This window comes from Equus przewalskii, chromosome 9 (assembly GCF_037783145.1).
Source record: "Equus przewalskii isolate Varuska chromosome 9, EquPr2, whole genome shotgun sequence".
In the NCBI taxonomy this organism is placed as follows: Eukaryota; Metazoa; Chordata; class Mammalia; order Perissodactyla; family Equidae; genus Equus; species Equus przewalskii.
In genome coordinates, this window is record NC_091839.1 from 3,022,124 (window position 1) to 3,046,663 (window position 24,540).

Consider the following 24,540-nt stretch of genomic DNA (forward strand, 5'->3'; position numbering starts at 1 on the left):
ATTTAAAACAAATATTATGATTTCTAAAATGTACAGTACAAATTTAGCAGAAATAAAATATTGGGAAAAATAGCATACATCTGTGGTGGGTGCTAAATATTCTGAGGTGGTTGTATTATTTTGGAAGAGGATAAAGATACTAATCAACTAGAGGAGAGGAAAACAGAAGATCAAACCAATTATCTAAATTTAATAACACATAAAAGGAGAGAAAAAAAAAGGGGGCGAAAGCTAAGTGGTAGAAATAATGTCAATTATACCAATTTCACAATAAATATAAATGGACTAAATTTTCTCAGTAAATGTCAAAGATTCTCAGGCTGCATTTTAAGAAAAAATGCTCTTTCCAAGAGGACCACTTAAAACATTCAGACCCAGAAAGTTTAAAAGGGTGACAAAGGATAGAATAGATACACACTAATAGATCAAAAGGGAGCTGGTGTAGCAATGTCAACATTAGAAAACTGGACTTTATGGCAAAACACATTATTGAATACAAAATGTATCACCCCATATTGTGTTCTAAACATCTATAAATCTAACACCATAGCTTTACAACATGCAAATAACAATAGACACAACTAAAAGGAGAATCCAGTAAATCAAAGCAGGATATCTTGATTCACCTCTCTCCGTAAAGGACAGAACAAGTAGAAAAAAATCATTGGAGCATGCAGAAAATTTGAACCAAACAGCTGACAAACCTGAATTATTGGATAAATATAAAATAACACATGTTAAAAAAGAAGATATTCTTTTCAGAAACACATGGAATATTTATGAAAATGAAACACAACCAGGAGTATTTATGAAAATGAAACACAAGCAAAAATTTCCAAGAATTAACTTTATACCAACTATATATAAAATCTCATATGTATATATAAAATATATAAGTATATATAACCATAGTTATATATAATTATACATATAGTTATATATCATTACATATGAGTTACATATAGTGGTATAATCTCATAATTTATGAAAAGCCAAGAAAGTTGTATCCAAAGAGAAATTTACATCATTTATATTAGAAAAGAGATAAATATTAAATATAAAATATAATTTAATAGAATAAAAATAAATTTGTGTTAGGTTTAATAAATCTAATATTTGGTTGTTTTAAAAGACTAATAAAAATAGACCAACTCCAGCAAGGTGGACCATGGAAAAACTTGCAGAGAGTACAAATAAAACAATTTTAGGAATGAAAAAGGAAATGAAAAACTACACATCAAGCAGGAATTTAAACAAAAGAGTTTATTTTTTCAACTTTCTGACAATATATTGGAAATTTAAGTGAAATGAACAAATTCCTAGAAAAATCAACTAATCTGACCAAAGAAAAAATATTAAATTTCAATAGTCCTGTAACCACTAAATAAATTGTATCAATAGTTTAAAAATCTTCCTACAAAAAAAACCACTAGACAGATGATTTTATAGGTAAATTCTCCCAAACAATGGAAAAACAAATAATCCAAAACCTTCACAAACACCTTCAGAAAACCAAAAAGGATGCAATTTCCAAGTCATTTTACGTGGCTGGCACAACAGGTGTATCAAAACAACACAAGGACAACACAGAAAAGTTTCAGACCAATCTTACTTATGAACATGGTGCTAAAAGTTAAACCTTCCAAAATAACAATATGTAAAAAACAATTTTAAATAACCCAGTTAGTTTCATTTCAACAATGAAAAGTGAGTACAAAATTGTAATATTTATAAAGATCATTCACCCATTAAATTGAGAAGAGTATGTTAAATTCTTTCACTCTAATTATTAATGTTTTCTATTTCTAATTTTAATTCCCTCAATGTTTGCTTCTTCTATATTTTGAAGTTAGATTTCTGTGTGCATTTACGTTTAGAACTGTGATGCCATCCCTTGGATTAATCCCTTTAACACTACAAAATGTCTTTATTTCCAGTAGCATTTCTTGCTTTAAAATCTACTGACTGGTAATAGTATAGTGACACCTTCTTTGGTTAGGGTCTACATAGTACATCTTTTCCCATTTTTTTAGTTTTAGCAATTATGTGTTCTTAGGCTTAAAGCTCTGATTTTTTTCAAGCAGCGTAGAGTTAGATTTTGCCTTTATATCCAATGTGACAATCTTTGTTAACTGGAGTATTTACTCATTTATATTTAATGTAATTACTGATTTATTTGTCTTTATGTTCTCCATTTTACTACTAGTTTTCTGTTTGACCCACTTGTTCTGTTTCTTTGCCTCTCTTTTTTCACCTCCTTTTGAATTAACTAAAAACTTTTCATAATTCTCTTTCTTTCCTTTATTAACTTGTTTGTTATTTATAATTTTATCATCCTTCTAGCAGTTACCCTAGAGAGGATAACATCATTCCTTGATGTATTACCATCTGATACAAATTATTACCTTTCCACTTCCATGACAAGGTTCAAAACGTGAAACACTTTCACTCTATTGACCCTGGTCTGAGTTTTGCAATTTTATCATATATTTTAATTCTGCATGTTGAAAACTCCACAAGCCATTACTATCATTTATACAGTCAATATTAGTCGATGTGCATTTATATCCATCTATATGTTTACCTTTTGTTTTTGCTTTTAATTCCTTGTTGTATTTCTATGATTCCTTGCAGAAAATTTTTTTCCTGATTATTAATTCTCTTTAGTATCTCTTTTAGTGCAGGTTTTCTGGGAATAAAATTCTCTGTTTTTGTTTGTCTGAAACAATCTTCATTCTGCCTTCATTTTGGAGGATATTTTCCCTAGATATAAAATGCTAGGTTGGAATTTATTTTATCTCAGCACATTAAAGTTGCCATTCTCTTGTCTTTTGGCTTCTGTCATTCCATCAGGAAGACAGTGGTCAGTCTTTCATTTTTCTCATTTCAAAGTAAATGCTTTTTCCCATCTCTGACTGCTTTTCAGCTTTTCTTTCATTATTTGGTCTATGGTAGTCTTACTATGACTTGCCTGGGTGCAATTTTCTTTGTGTTAATTCTACCTGGGGTTTGCAGAGCTCCTTGGATGTGTCTTTCATCAGTTTTATAAACTTCCCCATTATCGCCTTACACGTCTTGTTGTCCCCCTGCCACTACTCTGGGATTCTGATCACACATATTATAGATCTTTTGTCTGTGGCTCACATGACATATCACACATGTATTCAATGCTCTTTTCCATACTTTCCATTCTTTTCAATACTTGTACTTAGTTTAGATATTACCCATTGACCTTTCTTCAAATAAACTACTCCTGGCTTCTGCTGCTTCTAATAATCAGTTATATCCATGGAACAAGTGCTAACCCTAAGGTATTTTAAATTTTTGCAACTTCCAATGGATTCTCCTTTTTATTTTATATACAATCCAATTCTCTGGTGATGTTCTCTAACTTTAATCTATTTTCTCCAAATTCCTTGTTTTCTCAATCATATTAACATCATTAGATTAAATTATACGAAATTGCTACTATTCTATTGGTTTTCATAAAAACTGTCAGTATCATTTGGCTCAACCTAATGTTACTTTCATTCTACTGTCTGAATAATCTGTGAGACTCTTTCTGTTGTCTATTCTTTTCTTTCGGCTTTTGGTCCTGTGGTCTTAAATTTTGACGTATAAGAGGTTGCATAGAGTAGAGCACGCAAATCATAATGTATAACTTGATGCACTTTTGCAGTGTATACACTCATATAATTTCCACCTACATAAAGATATACAGCATTTTTAGCACTGCAATAGCTCCCTCAGGCCCTCTCCTGGTCATTATCTCCCCAAGAATAGTTGGGGACCTTATATCTATTTTATACAGTATGTTCTCTTTTGCACTGATTTTTTTTTCACTTAACTTTGTGTCTATGAGTTCATCTATGTTGTTTTGTCTTGTTGAGTAGTATTCCACTGCATAAATACACCACCGCATGTATTCATCCATTCTACTGTTTATGGAGACCTCTTGCTGTGTTTCTATTGGGGTGCTTTTATGAAGTACACTGCTATAAACATTCTGGTGGACATAACCACTCATTTTGGGGGGAACTATATATACTGATAAGTACAGATGCTGTCATATATATATGACATATATTTTTCATATATTTTATGGGAGATATATATATTTTACTTTACTAGGTATTGTTAAACAGTTTTTCAAAATGATTGTGCCATTTTATAGTCCTATTAACAATTAAAGAAAATTTCAGCTGTTCCACATTCTTCCCACCAGCTGGTAATGTGAATCTTTTTAATATTAGCCTTTCTGGTGGGTGTGTAGCAGCATCTTATTGAATTTTAACTTGTATTTTTCTGATAATTAATGACAAACACTTTTCAATATGTTTATTGGCTCTTAAAATCCTTTTTTGTGAATTATCTATTCATTTCTTTTTTATTTTTCTATTGAGTTATTGGAATTTTTCTTATTGATTTATAGGAGTTCTTTTTATACTCTGAATTCGAGCTCACTGTTGAATATTTGTATTGGAAATATCTTTTCCAAGTCTGTGGTTTGCCTTTTTATTCTTTTAATGGTGTCTTTTAACGAGCATGATTTCTTAATTTTAAAGTCTAACATATTAATTTTTTCTTTTACAGTTAGAACATTTTTGGTCTTTTTAAAGAAATATTTACCTATTCAAAGATAATTAAAGTCTTCCTTTTTTTCTTTTAGAAACTTGATTTGCTTTAGTTATCATGTTTAGTTCAATGATCCATATTGAATTAATTTTTGTGTATTGTGTGAGGGGGTGTTGTATTAGTCAGGGTTCTCCAGAAAGACAGAACCAGTAGGCTATCTATATCTATATCCATATAAAATAAGGAATTCCTCACATGCTGATGGAGGCTGACAAGTCCCAAGATCTGCAGTTGCCAAGCTGGAGACCCAAGAGAGCCAATGGTGTAGCTCCGGTCCAAGTCCGAAGACCTGAGGACCAGCGGAGCCGATGGCGCAAGGCCCAGTCTGAAAGCCGGCAGGCTCAGAACACAAGAAGAGCCATGTGTCAATTCAAGTCCAAAGGAAGGACAGATGAGTGTCCCAGCTCAAGGCTGTCAGTCAGGAGGTGTTCTCTCTCATTCTTGAGAAAGTCAGTATTTTGTTTTATTCAGGCCTCTAATAAACTGGATTGGGTCCCCCCACATTGGGGAGGGCCCTCTGTTTTACTCAGTCTCCTGACTCAAATGTTAATCTCGTCCAGAAACACCCACACAGACACACCCAGAATAATGTTTGACCAAATCTCTGGGTACCCCATGGCCCAGTGAAGTTGACACATAAAGTTAACCATTACAGGGGTCAAGACTCATTTTTATCCACATATATCTCCATTTGACTCATCATCTTTTTTTATTGTGACGAAGATTGCCTCTGAGCTAACATCTGTTGCCAGTCTTCCTCTTTTTGCTTGAGGAAGATTGTTGCTGAGCTAACCTCTGTGCCAATATTCCTCTACTTTATGTGGGATGCTGCCACAGGGGGCTTGACAAACAGGGCTAGGTCTGCACCCAGGATCCTAACCTGTGAACCCTGGGCTGCCGAAGCGGAACATGCAAACTTAACCATTATGCCACGGGGCCGGCCCTCACCACCATTTTTAGGAATGACCGTCCCACTGCCATGAATGGTGTGACTCCTTTGTCATTCATCACGTGTCTAGATAAGAGTGGTTATTAACACATTCACAAAGTTGATCACAAATATAGCTATACACATGTTCACAACTATTTAAAAACATTTTATATTTTGCCAAAGTGACAAATTGTATAATTAAAAAAATAAAGTATTATTAAAGGGCTCTGCTGCTGCTCATCCTCTTCCCTTATTCCTGCTCTCCATAGGCAACAGCTTTGCAAGATTTTACCCATATCTAATTGATGCTTATATTGTTATTTCCTGATTTATGAGTGTTACATACTATATACTGATTTCTAATTTTATTGGTGACAGTGTTTTGCTCTCCCACATCCAAACTGATGGAGGAAGCTTCCTCCATCCGATCAATGTGTCTACATCGTAGCGAGATCAGTAATTAATGTTTCTATTAATATGACCGTATTGTTTTCTGCCTAGAAGAAGTATACCATAATTTTTTTGTACAACATTTGGGATTTTAGTCATTGACAATTGTTTTATTTTCTAATTACTTAGTGTCCTATGTGTTAAGGACCATTTCTCCCTAAATGCTCCAAAAGGCCTGTCAGATATCGGTCAGTATTTTCCCAAGTCTTCAGACATATTTCCAAGCATATTACGCTCCCCGTTCCCAGGTGTCCCTGTGGCAGCCCTTTGGGAGCTTGCTCGCCGAGCTCACAGTGTTACAGGGGAGAAGAAGAATGTCCGTCTCAGCTCCTGCTCTTTTGCATACAGCTGTTTTGTTCTGCTTGTTTGTTTTTTCCTCCTCTCTGAAGCTCTAAGGATCTACTCTTTGTCCCTGGTTTTCTGAAATTTCGTGATGATGTGGTTGTCATAGGTCTTCTGTTGGGTTGTTCATTCTGCTGAACGCTTCATGGAGCCAGTAAGTCTGGCAATTTGTCACTATTGTTGCTTTATTGATGTTCTCCCCAGAATTTCCTCCTACAGGTCAGGTATGGGGATTCCTGGACAGACTCAACACTCAACCTGGATAGAAGATTTCTCATCTCCTCTCTTCCACTATTCATCTCTTTATCTCTTTTGTTCTGCCATTTGTTTTACTCTCTTCCCATCTGTTGTCTATTCCTCTAAGTTCTTTTCAGCTTGCTAATTGGCTGTATTTTTGTATCTCTCCTTGTCTTGGTCTGTGTCTTTCGCACTGAGTCTTCTCTAGAGTATTGAGATTTTTTGGCTTTCCATTTGCATTTCCGAGCAGGACCTTAAACTTATGGGAAGCTCCACGTGGCCCCATCGGATCACCCCTGTGGTCTCCGCTGTGCTGCAAGCAGACTGCCAGCTTTTTGTCTTTCCGTTGTGTAGCCCCCTACCGACAAACCTCCTAAGCCTTTTTATTTGTGGCCATTTGGTTTCTCCAGGAAAGTAATCCTTTAATATCTTCTCTGGTGATGGGGTCACACCAAGTTGCTGATACTCTGGGAATAGGGCCAGGGAAGAGATGTGGGGTGTGACCCTTCTGGATTTGGATTTTCTTATTATTTTTGTTTCTAATTTAGCACCTTCTCTCCCAACTACATCTGGTTTCCCCACATCTGGAGCCTCTCAATTCTAAACGTAATAAAACTCCCATTTCCTGTAGCGATGGGAATGGGATATATCCTTGGCTACACATGGAAGACAAAGAGATTGGAAAAGGCATGGGGGGGTGGCCTCTAACTGCTTAGTACAGATGTGCAACCTTGGTGACTAGCGCCACCAAATCCCAAACCTTCCCCGAGTCCTGTGGGGAAGTTAATTTGTTTCCACTGCCATCCCCACTGTTGGCACACAGGTTTCAGTCTCCTTGGCTCTTTGACTCATTTACGGCTGCTCTGTCTGCTGTCTTTGGAAGATTGAGTCTATACCATGCACGCTGTCGATTCCTCGCCTATTCTCTTTATCTTTGTGTTATTATTATTTCAGTTATTTTACTATTGCACCAATAGAAAGAAAGAGGAAAGAAATAAATGTGTGAGAAATTTAATCTATATCTGTCTTCATAGATATTTCTAATCTATATCTAAATCTCTTTCCTTATGCACACACAAAATTGTGCCCAAAATTAAGCAGAGAATACTTATTTTGAAGTAAATTTCGTGCTTTCATAAAAACTATCACAAAGAAAATCAACATTTTATAAAATATAAAAGTATAGATCCATATTCCATTACTAAAATACAATAAAATGCATCACCAAGTAACAAAACCCTATTCACTTGTCAGAACAGCAACTGTTACTAACCCTTCTGTTATTATTATATTATTATTAATTGTATTATTACTGCTAGTAAATAACTCCTGGAATGAAAAGAAAGTCCAGATAAATTACAAACTCTTTAAAAATGAATGCCCACGAAAATACTATAGGTAAAGATGTGTGCGTACACACATGCATGTGTATAGTCTTAAACGCACATAGTTGAAAATAAAGAAGGCTGAAAAGTAAAAGTAAACCTAAAACTTAAGAAGCTAGAAAATGGATGAAAAACAACCCAAAATTCTATGAGAGTATTTAATAACGATAATGGGAACATTTACTAAAACAGAAATTTAAACAAATGAAAGAAACCCAAAAAGCTTGCTTAATAAGCCGACGGAAAGCAAATTTTTCACAAGACTAACCAAGAAGAAAAAAATAGAGGAAAAAAGTAAACAACATTAGAAAAAATGGGAAAGATACAGAGATACTGAGAATATTGTTAAAAGTGATGAATAATGTATACACCACGTTATGCCAATAAATGTAAACATTTAAATCAAATTTTTAAGATAACCTAAGTGGTGAAAATCAATCAAGCAAAGATGGACTACCTGCACACATTGCTAACCATCACAGAAAACGAAGAGAAGTCACATACCCACCCCGACAGATGTCTCAGGCTCAGATGGCTTTATGGGTAAGGTCTACCAATCTTCACTGAATAAAAATGATACTGTAGCATATGAACTGTTCCAGACCATAAAAATAGAAATTTAAAGCTCCTCAGTTGACTCTGTGATCCTAGATTAAGTTCACACCGAACCAGATACAGAGCTTTAAAACAATCAACAGATCAATGAAAAGAAAAGAAAAAATTAGCAGTCAATCTTGCTTACGAACAGAAACACAAAGATCCTCAAAGAAAGGACACTGACAGTATTCTGACAATAACATAAAAAAGGAGTACGCTTTCACCACCCATGGTTCACTCAGCAGGGGAAGACTGATTCAATATTAGAAAGCCATCTTGTAATTAACTGACTTAAGAGATTAAACAAACAAAATACCATCATTTCAAAGGATGATAGATTTTAATACCCATTCTTGTAAAAATTACTGGCAAGCTAGGTATAGTAGGGACTATCCTCGTTAAAGTAAAAATCAGGAGCTACAGCAACGTTTTTTAAACGGTAAATTATTAGAAGCATTCCTGTTTAAGTCAGATACAAAACAAGGATTTTAGCACTCACTGCTATTCTTCGCGCTGTTCTGAAGTTCTAGCCAGACAACGAAAAGTAAGAGGTGCAACACTGAAAAAGAAAAGACAAAATTGCCTCTGAATAGTCGACTTAGTACATGAAATCAGTATGAGATTAAAGAAAAAAGATCACCACACCAATAGCTTTCCTCACCTCCAGCCATCACGAACTAGAAAAGATAACGAAAAAAAGATGCTCCTCTCAAAGGACCACAGTAATAATTCCTGAAATTCCTAGGAAAAATACCTCTTTCTTTTCAAAGTTTTCTTGGCAGCTCTTTCTTGTGTGTCAGGCTAATTTATTGAGATATTTGTGTGTGTGTGTGTATTTCTCTTCTCTTCTTCCCTCCGTTATCCCCTGGAAGCGGGTACTACGTCACAGGAGGTAAACAGCCGGACCAAAAGGGAAGCTGTCTGCCAAACACATGGCTCTTCCCCACTCGCCCAGGAGCTCACTGAGGCGGCCATGCTAAGCAGCAGTGTTGGGCACAGAGAGGAGACAGAAAGGAAGAGGACGTGCCTTCTGCCTTCCCAGAGAAGAGTTCAGAGCTCAAAGAGAGCAGGGCACTGGAGGATGATGCCTGGAGGGCAGCTTGCGGCATACCCCGGCACGCTGGGCCTGAGTTACCAGCTCTCAGCTGGAACAAAAGCTTGACAGAGGAGTGAGCGTCCCCTAACTTCCAGGGTCCTTACGGGTTTAGGATTGAGCATAGTTGGGGTGACTTTGATGGCCTTAACGGTCAGAGGCCCTTCGTCTGTTTCCCTGCTGGCCGCTAAAGGAGGCAGGATAGCTGCCCTGAATCACAAGTCGGCCAGTCCTGGGTTCAGATCCAGATGCCGAGGGAGGCGGGACACAGACAAGGAGCCCATGCACTTGCTGGTGGCCTGAAGCCCCCAGAACACCAGCTCTGGACCAACATGGGAAAGGAATAAAGTTCCATCTTGCTTTAGCTCTGTTATTTTTCTCCTGTCCAGTGTAGCCTAGCCAGCCCTAACTGTGTCAGAGGCCTCCTTGTGCACTGCAGACAAGCCCTTAGCCTCGTTGTGAAAATGGAAAAGCTAAGGCATTATTCAGTGTGCTTACCACATGTGTTACCATATCATAAGCACCTCATACGTGTTAGGTGTTCTTATTATTGTTGTCATGATAACACTAAATCAAAATATGTACTGAAAAGCTATTAGAAACATAGATAAATGGAGAGAAACAATATTAGTGGTAGATTATAGCTGTATTTTTCTAATTTGGTACCATATTTTATTCTTTGCTCACTTAATATGCCAAAGTCAGAGAAGTCTATTGATAAAGTTACTTTGATAGTAATATATAAAACTCTGCAGAGATAATGCTGGATTTTTTTCCCTAGTGCCCATGGAATATTTACAATAAGAATAATTTGTTAGGTCTCTAAAATATCTAAATAAATTCTTAAACAGATTGTAATGGCTATATTCTCCGATTGCACTGCAAACAAACTATATACAAAGAACGTAATTTTAAATGAGAAGCTACTTGAAATTTAATAAACACATTTCTATGTAACTCAGGAAAAGACAGACCACAATTTCAAGTATAAACTACTGGAAAAATAAGGAGATAGCAACATAGGAAAACTTATGGGCACCAGCCAAAGCTGTACTGCTTATTACAGTAATAATCTTAGAAGTTTTTCTTATTAAGTAAAACAAAAATAAAAACAAATACTCTGACCATTAAACTCAACAAGTCAGCAAAAAACAAGAAAACATAAGGAAAGGGGGAGGAAGGAATGAACAGAAATCACAAGTATAAATACGCAGTCAGCAGAATTACTGAATAAATGAGATTGGGTTCTCTGAAATGACAAATAAAATATTCAAAACCAAGAAATCCAATCAAGGAAAAATGAGACGAAAATAGGATTGAGAATAAAAACATAATCACAAATATGAAGAGGATTTATAGATTTTAAAGAGACTTCTATGAACAACTCTGCTAAATATGGAAACTGCATAAAATTCATAATGTTCAGGGAAAATGCATTTAAACTGGTTTAAGAGAATCTGGAAAATACAAATAAATCAGAGAGTCTTCAAAAAACAAAGAAAAGTGTTAAAGAACTAGCTCTGTGAAGAGGCTGGGACCAGAGAGTTTTACAGGCCAGGTTTATCAGTCATTCAAGGAACAGATAATTCACTGTAATTTAACTGTTCTGGAGAGTGGAAAAAGAAAGTTTCTCTCTCTGTCTCTGTCTCTCTCTCACACACACACACAAGCACATAGAAATAAAAAAAGAGAATACATTCCAGAAAAGAGGAAATAAGATTTTTAAAATATATTTTTGCTTATAATATGATTATCTACCTGAAAAACCCAGTGGAATCAATGAAAAAGCTATTGAAATGAATGAGAACTGAGTAAAGTGCATATTACCTAATTAAGTACAAAAATAATCAGTCTATTTTATCAGAAATAAGCAGTTGATAAATGTAAGAGAAGATGATGCCCATCTATGATAGCATCCCCAGACATCAAATGACCAGAAATAAATTTAATGAGAATTGTGCAGGACCTACAGGATAGGAAAAACCCTGTAACCCTCTCCTGAGGGCTCCGGGCGCATCTGCAGGCAGACCTCGAGGGGAGGGTGGGCGGGTTCTATCTCTAGGGAGATGCGCTGAGGCCACAGCAGCAGGGGGCCACGAGGAGACTAAATCATGGAAAATGTGTCTTTCCCAAGTCTCTGAGAGACATTTTATAGAGAGATTAATGAGAAACACTTCTCTGCACCCACAGAAGCCTGAACAGGTGTCAGTGGGGTGAAGTCGAGGCAGGACTCACGCGCACCAGGAAGAGCCTGGGCCCCTGGAAGAGATTAGTTGATAGTTCAGCTGGTTGAGATTGGATAACCCTGAGAAGACCTGAGCGAGCAGAGGCAGCAGGGTCTTCATCAGTGGGGGTCAGAGATGCCTTTGAGACCCTTGTGGAAGCCAGGAGAGGAAGCACGGTCTTAAAGGGAGCACATGCAAGCACAATTTCAAGGCAACCTCTGCATGGCAGCGGCCCTGTGAGCTCCGTGCTCCAGACCTGCTGCACAGAACCCTCTGGCCTGGGGGCCTGCCCTGACCACCCAGAGCCAGGGCAGAGACCACCATCCCAGCTCTCAGAGCCCGGAGAGACCTTCCAGGTCAAGAGAGCCTACAGTTGCATGTTGCGCGTGGGGACACTGCTTTGTGGGTGGGGGATGGTGTCCCAAGCATCTGTCCCACTGCCACCGTCTTGTCCTCCAGGCTTAAAGTTAAAGAGAGAGGAAGGCAGCTCTTCCATTTGTCAAGGCTCTCAGAAGACAGTCGGCACACCTGATTTAACTCCAGCTGTCCACACGGACTGATTTACTGGGTAATTTCTACAGCCTCACCAAGTTTTTCAGTAGAACAGAGTTTCTGCGGTCATCCCAAGATGGGCTTGGGGTGCTTCAGCCCTTTATCAGCCTCATTGCTGACCCCACTCATACACAGGCCACTCTAAACAAAGATGCTAAGGAAAAACCGTGCCCTTGCTGTGAAAGCACAGCTTCCGGAGAAATACCCTAGCCCCAGTTCCAGCCAAATTACTGTCCTGAAGCCCCCCTCTAGAGAAATTCCGCTTCCCATGCGTGTTTCCTTGTGCAGATGGTGCCTTCACCACCCACTCCCCCGCCCCCCACCTTGCTATCTGGCCTGTCCTGTTTATGGTGGTTGGTAAACTGTGCCTCCCACCCTCTGAATGCAAACACACCTTGCGTCTATTAATGCGCAATCTCACTGGACCCCACAGCTGGGAGGTGGAAAGGACACATCCGAGGAGTTTTGCTGGTTGCTGTCAATTAACCAGTGAGGCTAGTTATCCAACGTTATGTACCAGCTCAAAGTCACAGCCAGGCTGAGGGCCTGAGGAGCTTCTCGGAGGCATCCTCACTTTGTGCATCCAGCTCCTGGCTTTCATCCGCACCAAGGCGGGGCAGGCAAGATGAATGAGCGAATAGAAACATGACAGAGGAAGGGCCCAAATAGACTCAGTGGTCAGGAGACATTAATCTTGATGGGCAGGGTCTACTTTCTCTGAGGAGCTAAAGTCATCCTTTCTGACCACCACGCTTCATTTGTCTGGTTAATCTCCCATCACCTGGGCCTTAGGATTAACCTGAAGTAAGTTCTGCTCTGGTGGGTCTTTGCCTCTTTGAGTTTTCAGGATGGCACAGATCCCCGAACTCTCTCCTCTGACCTGTTCATAGCCGTCAGCCTTCCCTGAACCCACGTGACCCTTCACACCACCTGGGGTCACCTCTCCCTTTTGTGACATTGACCTTCAACAGCCCAGTCCTATAAATACCACCACTGAGGTCACTGCCGTGTATAAAGGGCATGACATAGCAAGCCTTCCCCGAGTACCTACTGTGTGCCAGGCCCTGAGGAATGTGCTCTCGGGAGTGTGGGAACTACTAAAATGTGGCGTTCATGCTCAGGTGAGGGAGACCTTACCTCCTTCCCCTGCCAGAGCGTGATCTGCAGCCGAGGAAGGGGCTGAGCGAGGACAGCCGAGGGGCTTGCTGCCGCTCTGGGAGGGGAGGCAGAGAGCAGCCTTGGGCAGGCAGGGGACAGGCGACTGTCAGGTGGGAGGGCCTGTTGACTAAAGCCTCAGGTGTGAGAGGGAAAGAGAACGCAGCAAGATGGTTAGACGATATTGAAAGGTTCCTCTCCTCTCTGAGAGCTGGGTAAAGCGTGAAGACAGTAGTCGCTACATTTTCCAGCTTGCAAAAATCTCAAATGAAGTGTCTGATAATTGCTTATATGACTCTTGAAGCTCTTGACCACACGGAGGGCATAAAATGGGTTAAGAGAGGGGATATGGAGGGAGAATCCGTAAGGTGGATTTCTTTGGAAAAGCTTGGTGATGACGCCAACCCCCTGCTTCCCAACCTTCAACTGGGGAAGGAAATCCTTCCATGGGGTCACTTGGGGAGCTTGGTGTGTGCCCCACAGCCAGGGGGACGCACATGCTGGAGTCTGCCTCTGTCTAGGAAACCCAGACGGCAGAGAAGTGGGCCAGCTGACTTAACAACAGTGGGTAACCCTGCTCTCCAGAGTCCACAGGAGTGCCTCCCTTGGCCACACAGGGAGAAGGCCTGCCTGCAAGGCGCAGCCACTCTTCCCTGGAGCAGTACCACCAGATCCTTGGGGCGGAGGCCAGAGCCACCAGCCAGGGGGAAATGCATCACCTGCTTCCCAGAAAGTTCTGCAGGGAAGAACCCGCAAAAGCAGCCTTCAAGAGCCAGTGTCAGCTCTAGCTCTCTGCCTGTCACATAAGAGGTGCCCTGAGCCCTCAGCTCTCCCCCGCCCCTCCTCCCACCCTACAGGATCAAGAAACACGGACTTGAACATGAGGAGCGAGGTGAGGATGAAGGCAGGCTCCCCTGACAGCCTTTCTGCTGGAGGTCGGGGACAGGTGGCGGCTGGCGAATGGGAGAAGTCAGACTCACGGAAAAAGTTGGAAACTGATTATTACATGGGACTGGCTTCTTGAATTACAGAACTGAGACTGTTTTGTGAGTTAAGGCCATTGTAAGATTTTGTTTTCTATTTGCAAGAGCGGCTTCCTAAGTTTGCATGCAGGGACCAGGCAAGGGAGAGACCAGCAAACAGGCTTAAGGAGATGGAAGGAAGGAGCCAACAGCAAGGCTGTGGGCCTGCCTTCCCCTTGCACAGCCCCTTCTCCTGACTACAGCCTCCAGGCCGTGAGTCAGGGGCTCTCCAATGCGGGGAGGCTGTGCCCAATTTTCGGGGGTGTCTAAACTCAACGTCTGCAAAACCTGGAGCATTCCAATGTGCTGAAGACCCATTTCATCCTACTTGTGGACAACAGAATAAATAAACTTCCAAATCTCCTCATTTTAGTAAGGTGGTAGAGCCTTACGGAATGGAGAAGTCATTTTTCAACGTTGTTAAGCAGTTTTCTAAATTCTAATGATTGCATAATAGTCTACTTACCCAATTCCTGTTGGATGGACATTGGGCTATTTCCAATTTTTCACTATTATAAATAATGCTATGATGAATATCCTTGTGCATAAATCTTTGTGGTTACCTCTCATTACATCCTATGGTGAAAACGGCAGAAGTGGGATTACAGACTGAGTGAAAAAAATGTGAGCCTTTTGATATATAATGCCCATTTCCCCAAAACCTTGTACCAATTTATAACCCCATGTGTGAGAGCGAGTATAATTCACCTCACCCCACACTGCCAAACAGTGGACGTGAAATATTTCAAAATCTTTTCTAATATGATAAAAGATAAATGATATGTCAAGATCTTAATTTGTATTCCTTTGAAATCTAGTGAGAATAAATAATTTTCTATGTTGACCAAATGTATTTCTTCTTTTACGACTTTTCATGTATTATTGTTCTTATATTTTTGGGTTCTTCATCTTTTTCATATCAGTTCATATGTATACTTTGCATAATAAAAACATTAATTCCTTGTCTAATTTGATGCAAATTTTATCTACAGTTGTTTACCTTTTAGGAGTAATTTTTGAACTTGCATGTCTTAAATATTATGTAGTTAAACCTATACATCTTTTTCCTAAAAGATTAATTCTACCAAGGCTTTATAACAACAGAGAAAAAATGCCTATGCTATAATGATAGGTAAAAACGCAAGGTACAAAATTATGGTTAGAACTGTGAACACACGCACAAGCTCACACCCCCAAGTTAAAAACAAAGTCCTAATAGCAAAAACTAGAAGTTTATTAAAATTCTTAACAATGTCTGGGGTTGAGAATAGGGTATGTGGATAATTTTTTCTTCTCTATTTCTCTATATAACTCCTATTTTGTGTAATGAGAGATTTACACACTATTTGTGAATCTTATTCCACCAATCCAGATGTGCAAGAAATGTCCTCTTATTTTCATTAAATCAAAATCAGTCTGACTTGAGTTTCTATCCTGCACGCTGTTGGGAGATTTTATCTCTACTGCTTTGTCTCTTCCGTCCCTTTGGGCACACTAAAATCCCACAGGGTCCCCCAAGAGCCACAAAACAGGAGCCTCCAGTCTCCCTGATCCTGGCGGCGGCCCCTCAGCCCCTCCCCCAGGCTCCGCACGCAGCCCCTGAAGAAGCGCATCTGCAGCCCCGACTGGCCGTGGCGCGGGGTCTGACCAGCCCGGGGCCCGGGGTACAGGTGAGGTCCGCGGGAGCCGCGCAGGCACCTGCTCTGTGGCGCGGGGGCCTGGGATTCTGCTACCAGAAGCCAGAACCCAACCCGCCCTCCTCCCGGGTGTGCCTGCTCTCCTGCCTGTAGCCCCCCACCCTCCACGTGGAAACTCTTGCATTTCTCCTCTGTCCCACGGAGCTCCAGCTTTTGGAAAACAAAAGGCGAGAAGGGAAGTTGCCTTTAGGAAAATCCAAGACGTCTCCAGAAGGAGCGTAGGTGCCGCTGGTCAGGATTTGTGGCGCCGCCCAGTCGACTGGAGCTCTCTCCCCCTGCCCTCTGTCGTCAGCGCAGGCCCCTCCCCTGATGCCTCCAGGCCCACCGTGCCCTCTCACCTCAGGGCTCACAGATACTGCTCCCTGCCTAGATGCTCCTCTGCCCCCTATTCCCTTTGTCCAAGCACCTTCTACCCCATTCAAGCCTCTCAAGAGCCACCTCCCCCAGGAAGGCTTCCCTTTGCCTCAGACCCGGGGGTAGCGCCCTTCCCCATGCTCCCTGTGCACCCTGCGCTTGGCCCCCTAGAGGATCCAGCACAGGGTGTTAAACAGCCTGCTTACCTGCTTACAGTCCCCTCTAGACTGGACGCTCCCGGACGCAGGGGTCACGTCAGGAATGCCACAGGCCTTCAGTAAATGGACAGGGTCACCTCTTTCTCCACCTGCAGGCTGCCCCTGGGTGATGGTGGGAGTGCGGGAGTTCTCCTTCATACATCTGGTCACTGCAGTCATTCAGTGCCCTGGAATGTCGCCAGCTGTTCACATGTCTAATGCCCCCAGCTGCTCCCTGGGCCACCTGAGCATGTCCCATTTGTCCTTAGTTCACTAATGCACAGCCCTCAACACAGCACACACGCTGGGGTTTCCTTTTTTCTCTTTTTTTAGTTCTTAAATCATTTTTAAGTTGTCTACTCTTTCCAAGTAAACAAAAGTTCAATCATAGCGTCCAAGTGTACGTAGATATTGATAAAGCTATAGACCAGCAAAATGATGATGAGATTCGTTTGAAGAATAAAATAAGATCGGCTAATCTTCTTCTAGGGAAGAGGTAGTGGGAGGGATCGCAGTAGCGGATATTAAAGTGCATTACAGAGCCACGGTACTGGAAACAGCGCGGGACTGACCAAGAATGAGCAGACAGGTGGATGCGAACTGAAGCCGAGAAACACGCCCCAGTGTACGCGAGCGTGTCATTTATGATGGAACACGCAGCTCACCAAAAGGAAAAGACCGATTATGCAATAAGTGACTTTAGGAATTACTGGCTAATTAGGAAAAACAGTCAAGTCCTATCCATACATCCCATTCTATCTCAAAACCAATTCTGGATTAATTAGGTACATTCCGAAAATTAGTTGAAAATATAACAGCGATAAGTTGAGGGGGAACTTTCAAAACCTAAAATGAGTAAAGGATGAAAAGAAGAAAGACTGATAAAACTTTTTCAACGTTACTGGCATTTCATATAAAAATATCACTATCATTAACAAAAAAACCAAAAACACAAGGATTTTTAAAAGTACTATAGATAAGGAATTAATTTCCTTCATGTTTTAAAAATTACTTAAAAATCAATGGGAAAAAAAACTAGTTACCTACCAGGAAACAAAATCAATTAGTGGTTCTTCTGGGTTGTGGAAACACTAGCAATCTTTAATTTTTATGCTTTTCTGTATTTTCTTATATTTTGCAATAAGCATGTATTAGTTTTACAAGCAGATTACAGACCAACTATATTTTAAAGCCCCATCTTTGCTCCACAGGGTAGGGTGGACAAAGGGGTTGCAGAGAACATAAGAATTTACAGAATATTAGTGTGAAAGGGTAATAACCATATAAAAATGATCACTCTCAGATGTAATTAAAGAAATAACAATGTTATACCAATTTTCATTTATAAAAATGGCAGAATTTTTAAAAAGTGTGGAAGATTCTATGCGGCGAATGTATGGGAAATTGTATTTTTCACGTACAAGCTGGTCATCGTGTGAATTGGTAAAACTCCTCTGGAAGGCAGTTTGGCAGGAACTTAAATATGCACATACCCTTTGATCTAGTCCCACATCTAGGACTCAAGTGTTTAAAAGGGATTAGGCGGTTCCACAATGATCTGTGTGCGAGGTGGGGGAACATGGAGCTGTAGGCGGGGATGTTGGCACCCTTGCAGCTCCTGCCATCAGTGGGAGGCTGCTCCCTTTTCTGGAATTGGACTGCTCCTTTACCTGCCACGATGACCCTCCAGGACCCTGGCACCAGGGGTGTCCTCACCTCTTAGCCTGCAGTTGATGAGCACCCTGGGCAAATCTCTGGAGAAGCCACTGCCCAAGTTGGCCCGGCTGAGAGATGTTAATCTGCTATGCATCCTGTGAAGTACCGTGACTCTGCGAACCACCTCCTTTGAGGTCTCCCGAGTTCTGCTACGAGCAGCGCGGATGTCAGGGCCACTACATGTTTTCCTTTCACTCTTTGCCTCAGTGCAGAGCAGCAAAGCATCCTGGAAGGCCCCAATGGTCAAAGAGCAGGCCTGCATCGGGTCAGGTCCTACTGTGGGTCACACTGCTGGGTATTGAGGAAGGCTCCTCTGGTACAGCTCTGAACCGTTGCAAAGACAGACATCCAAGAGTCATTCTAGAAACCTCCCTCTGGATTAGCCCCTCCCCACTACCATATCCAAACCATCACCAAGCCCTGCCAGTTTTTACCTGCCTATTTCCCCCAAGATCATTTTAGAATCCTGTGTGAAATGCTTCGAAGGTTGTCCTTTGCTCTTAGGATAAAAACCCACATTTCACAAAGACAGGAACGTGCCGACCCCCGCCTAGCTTAACACTGTATCTCATACTACTGCCCTCCAGCCTCCAACCTGCATCAAACGCACCCAACACTCCTGCCCCAGGGCCTTTGCACAGCATGCTTCTCTTGCTCCATCCTCCTTGCCTCATCCCCTTTTCTTACATACTAGTTTTTGTTTCCTACTAATCTTATATGTGGCCTCTGAAACATCGACTCTTTAGGGAAGTCATCCCCAACCCTCCAAGTTAAGTAAAGTTCCCCTATTATGTCCCTGTTATATTCATACAACTTTTCTGTCATAAGTAAGTATGTCCCAATTTGTGTGATTGCTTGATTTCTCCCGCTATTGTGAGATGTTTGATTTTAAGCTTCCATGATGTATGTTTCTTCCTTTGAAGAAAACTCCTTGGGAGCAGGTTCCTATGGAATGAACAAAAAAAAAAGCATACAGGAGGGGGCTTGACCATCGCTGTGGAGACCAGCTCCGGAGCCTGGAAGAGCCAACTGATGGCCAGACTGAACGAGAACCTAGGATGGGGCTGCCCGGGGGCCAGTAGAGAACGCCTTGTCTATGTGGTCGGAACACATTCTCTAGAGCGTGTGGACATAGAGCAGAAAGCGCTGTGTGCATCCGGAGAAAGGTTTGAGGAAGAAGTAGAAAATAAACAGAAACTCAATTCCTGTGCCTGCGGCATGTGCGTGGTCTATCTCCCTGTTCATCCTGGTTTCCACTTCCCTCTTCTGCCTTCCCTCTTCTGTGCTTGTCCTTCTCTAGTTAAGCACTGGGTATTCTAAACGTTTTAATGAACCCAGTGGCCCTGACTGCTCTCATCTTTAACCAGAATCATCATCGCCTCATTAACCTTTGGGGGCAGGTCTGGCTCTGCCATCCTTGTGAAACAGGTGGGAGCCGCGGACACACCACAGCTGAGCCTGCCCAGTTGGAAAAGGACATAAAAGTGTCTCCAAGAGGATGGAGCTTCCTGGAGCAACTCTGATACCGAACCTCAAGTGAGTTCGCTCACCCGTTGCACAGCAAGCCAATCTCTGACACCGGGTGTGGTGGAAGAAAGTAGGAATTTTTATTTTTGCACAGCGCTGAGCAAGGAGAGAGGGCAGCTAACGCTGAAATCCCAAACTCCCCGAAAAGCTAAAAGGAAGCGTTTTTGTTTGGGATTTTAGGTGGGGGGGCGGGGCGCGGGGAATATGGCCTTGCTGGTCGGAGCTTTCCCACCAGCCTGTCTTTGGCCTTGAGACACTTGCAGAGAGAGGGAGCCTGTGACCTTGTCGGTCAGTAGCTTTCCCACCAGCCTGGATCTCTTTGCGGGAGGAGACAGTCCAGATGCTTGTCCTTGGCGGTGTCTGTCTCCATGGAGGATAGTGGATTCTGGAGCCAGGAAGACAGAGAGTCAGGAGGGAATGAGTGTTTTGGTTTTAATCCCATATACGCTGGGTTTAATGTGGGGAAACTGATATCAGGGTCGGTATCAACTCTACCATCTATTTGATGGCCTGTAGAAAACACTGGGTATAATGAGAAAGCATTTTTAAAAGGAAAATGTCAAATGCAGAAATCTAGATGAGTTCATAAAGCTCTACAAATACTTTCAACTTCTGCTCTAAGCCCTCTTCCTGGTGCTCAAGCCAGGAGAATCCCACCTCAGCCTCGTTGCCTCAGCACCATCGATGCAAACAGCCAGGCATTCATTCATTTCACAGACGTTTCCTGAGTAATACACCAGTCCTACACCCTTGGGTATAGACGTGCCTGTCCAGAAGGTGTGCCAGCCTTGATGGCGTGTGAACCCTGGGGCACCGGAGCCTGGGGCGGGGGAGGAGGGCTATGGCCTTGCTTGGCTGACCATGAAGCTTTTTTCAGAAGACCGTGTGAATGGCAGTCCTCACGCCTGCACCCTGGGCTCCAACTGCTGCTCCATGAGACGCTGCTCCCCCACTTCACTGCAGGGTTCGCCTCCGGCCTCTAGCCGGGGGCCCTCCCTTGGGCAACAGGATGCTTCCAGGTGGGATAGACAAGGCTCATTCCTGGTCCGTTGTCCTGGCTCTGACTCCTGGCACGGCCATGGCCGTCTCAGTGTCCCAGAAGTCTCCAGCGCTCACTGCCAGAGAACTCACGATCGCCACTGTCAACAATCTGTTAGCTTAGCTCAAAAGACATGATTTCTTAGGTTTTGGACTTTTCTTTTTGGATCTTAGTGACAGAGAGTTGAGTTAATCATACTCCTCAGTTTAGGGCACTTGATCATGGTTGGCGAGTGTAGGTCTTCTCTTGTTTTTATTTTTAATTTTCCCCACAACATTTTATAAGTAAAGTTGAAAGACGTTTACACCTGTACATTTACCACCTAGATTCCACCTTAAGATGCCGTTATATTTCTTTATCATGTATCTGTCACAGATCCAAACTCCTACTCATCAATCCTTCCCCTTTCTGAACCCATTTCAAAGTAAGTCACAAACTTTAGTACACTTTCCTATAGGTGCTGTAACATTTACTTCAATATTTGTTTTCAGTTCTTTTTCACTTTTGTTGTAAAATTTACATACAATGAAATGTACAAATATTAAGTGTACCAGTTGTGGACTGGTGACAGACACATACACCAGGGTCACCCTAACTCAATCAAGATACAGATAATTTGGGGCCGGCCCTGTGGCCGAGTGGTTAAGTTTGTGTGCTCCGCTTCGGCAGCCTGGGGTTTCCCTGGTTCCGATCCTGGGCGTGGACATGGCACCGCTCATCAGGCCATGCTGAGGCGGCATCCCACATGCCACAACTAGAAGGACCCACAACTAAAATATACAACTATGTACTGGAGGGATTCTGGGAGAAAAAGGAAAAACAAAAATGAAGATTGGCAACAGTTGTTAGCTCAGGTGCCAATCTTTAAAAAAAAAAGATACAGATAATTATCACCAGCCAGAAAGTTCTCTAAGGTCCCTTTTCAATTCCTCCTCTGCACCGCTCCTCAGAGGCAGCCGCTGCTCTGAGTCTTTTCCTCCGTAAGTCAGTTTTGCTCGTTCTGGGTCTTCACGTGAATGGAATTAGACCACATGCATCCTTCTGCACAGGAACTTTTTCATTCAGCATAGCGTTGGTCAGCTTCGTTTGTGTTGTTTTATGTATCAATGGTTTGTTCCTTTTTATTGCTGAATAATATCCCATTATACGAATATACCAGAATTTGTTTATTCACTCTTTGAAGCCATTTTCACCTTTTGAATAGAGCTGATATGAACAAGGCTTGGGGTGAACATAGGTTTCCATTCCTCCTTAAACACCTAGGAGGGGAATTGTCAGGTCATACGGTAAGTGTACTTGTATTTTTATGAGAAAATGCCAGAACTTGTTCCAAAATGGATGTACCATTTCACCGTCCCATCGACTATGCATGAGAGTTCTGCTCGCTCCCCGTGCTTGCCAATGTTCGCTGGTGGATTTAATCTTGGGCGTTCCGGCAGGTGAGTGGTGTCTGTGCAGTTTCAGTATGCATTTCTCTAAAGACTAACGAAGTTGAGCAGTGTTTCATGTATTTATTGATCACTAATTTGTCTTCTTATGTGGAGTGTCTGTTCAAATATCTTGTCCATTTCTTTAATTGGGTAATTTGTCCCTTTACTACTGAATTGTGTAAATTCTTTATATACCCTTCACAGAAATATTTTTTGAGCTATGTGTTTCACATATATTTTTTCCAGTCTGTGGCTGGCCTTTTATTTTCTTAGTGGTGTCTTTTAGGCTAGCCCCGTAGCCCCATGGGTAACTTCAGTGCGCTCCGCTTCAGCAGCCCGGGTTGGGTTCCTGGGTCAGACCCACGGCACTCATCTGTCAGTGGTGTCCTTTGATGAGCAGAAGTGGATCATTTGGATGATGGGTAAATGAGCATGCTTTTCTTTATGATCATTGTTTGTTGTGCCCTAGCAAAGAAACTCTTGCCTACTCTCAGTTCACAAAGATATTCTCCTATGTTTTCATCTAAAAGTTTTATGATTTTAGCTGGAATGTTTAGGTCCCTGGTTCAACTTGAATTATTTTTGTGTATGGTGTGAGGTAGGAACTGAGGTTCATTTTTTCCATTTGGATATTCAGTTGTTCAAGCGACAGTTGTTGAGAAGACTTCTTTTCCCCCATTATATTGTTTTTGCACTTGTGTCAAAAATCAAAAGACTGTGTAACTGTGAGTCCATTTCTGGGTTTGTTGCCTTCTTTTTAAAAAGTGTATATTTTCTTTTATTCTCATTCTCCATTTCCATTTCCTTTCTCCAAACTTGAGATGCCATTGTAATGTGTTCAAAGTACAAAATGTCATTTGTAAATGTTCTTGTAAAATATGTGTTTTTATTTTGTGTATAGACATTCTTAATTTATGCAAATAGAATTGAGTTCTGTATTTTAATTGTGTTTACTGTTTACCTTTATAAAATAAGATATTATATATATTATACATGCTTTTTAGTGAACCACTGACATTACTGTGAGCCCGTCTAATCCACAGCTTCAGCATAACACTCTGTTTTTTGTGTCATTTCAGCTCTCAGCTTGCTCAGTGATGGACATCTGCTCACCTCCAGCTTCCTACCACCCAAATCCATGCCGCATAACATCACCATGCAGTTCCTGGGGACGTGAATGAGAATTCCTTTGCAGTCAAGAAGATTGCATTTTCTAAAACTGGACACCACAATCTATCCCATCCACACACTCTTCTTACAATGTGATGCTAACACCCCTCCCATTGAGATGCGGGTTCATGTCCACTTCCCTTGATCCTGGGTGAACCTTTGTAGCTTCCTCAAGCACTAGTGTGTAGTGGAAATGAAGCTATGTGACTGCTGAGGGTAGGTCACAGAAATGCCCTGCATTTCTTCCTTGATCCCTGGTGCCTCTGGCTCTTGGGAGTCAGCTACCATGCTGAGTGGGAGCCAAGCAGACACACGGAGACGTCACAGGTGGGAATTCTGCCCACAGCCTCAACTGGAGTTCTAAGTGATGGCCAGCAACAAATGCCAGACAAGGGAGCAAGTTTCTGAATGGTTCTAACCTCTAGATATCAAGTCACTCGCAGCCTTTGAGTCACCCCAGCTGATGCCACAAGAAGTAGAAGTGATCTTTCCCCACCAAAACCTGCCCAAATTGAAGATTGGTGAGCAAAATATTTTAGGCGACTGGATATGCACGAGATAGCTGGAATATATGGGCTCAGTTTACGTATCTGGATTAAACGTCATGATCCCCGCTACCTGCAGGGGCTGAGGGGGTCTGCTCTCGCATCACCGGCGCTCGGCCCTCTGCCGTCTCTTCTGCTCCTACTGGGCATGGCCTCCTACTAACTTTTGCCTAATAGTTGCCAAGTAATAGCTCATTAATTTAATTTGTATTTCTCTGATAACTGATGATTTTGAACATTT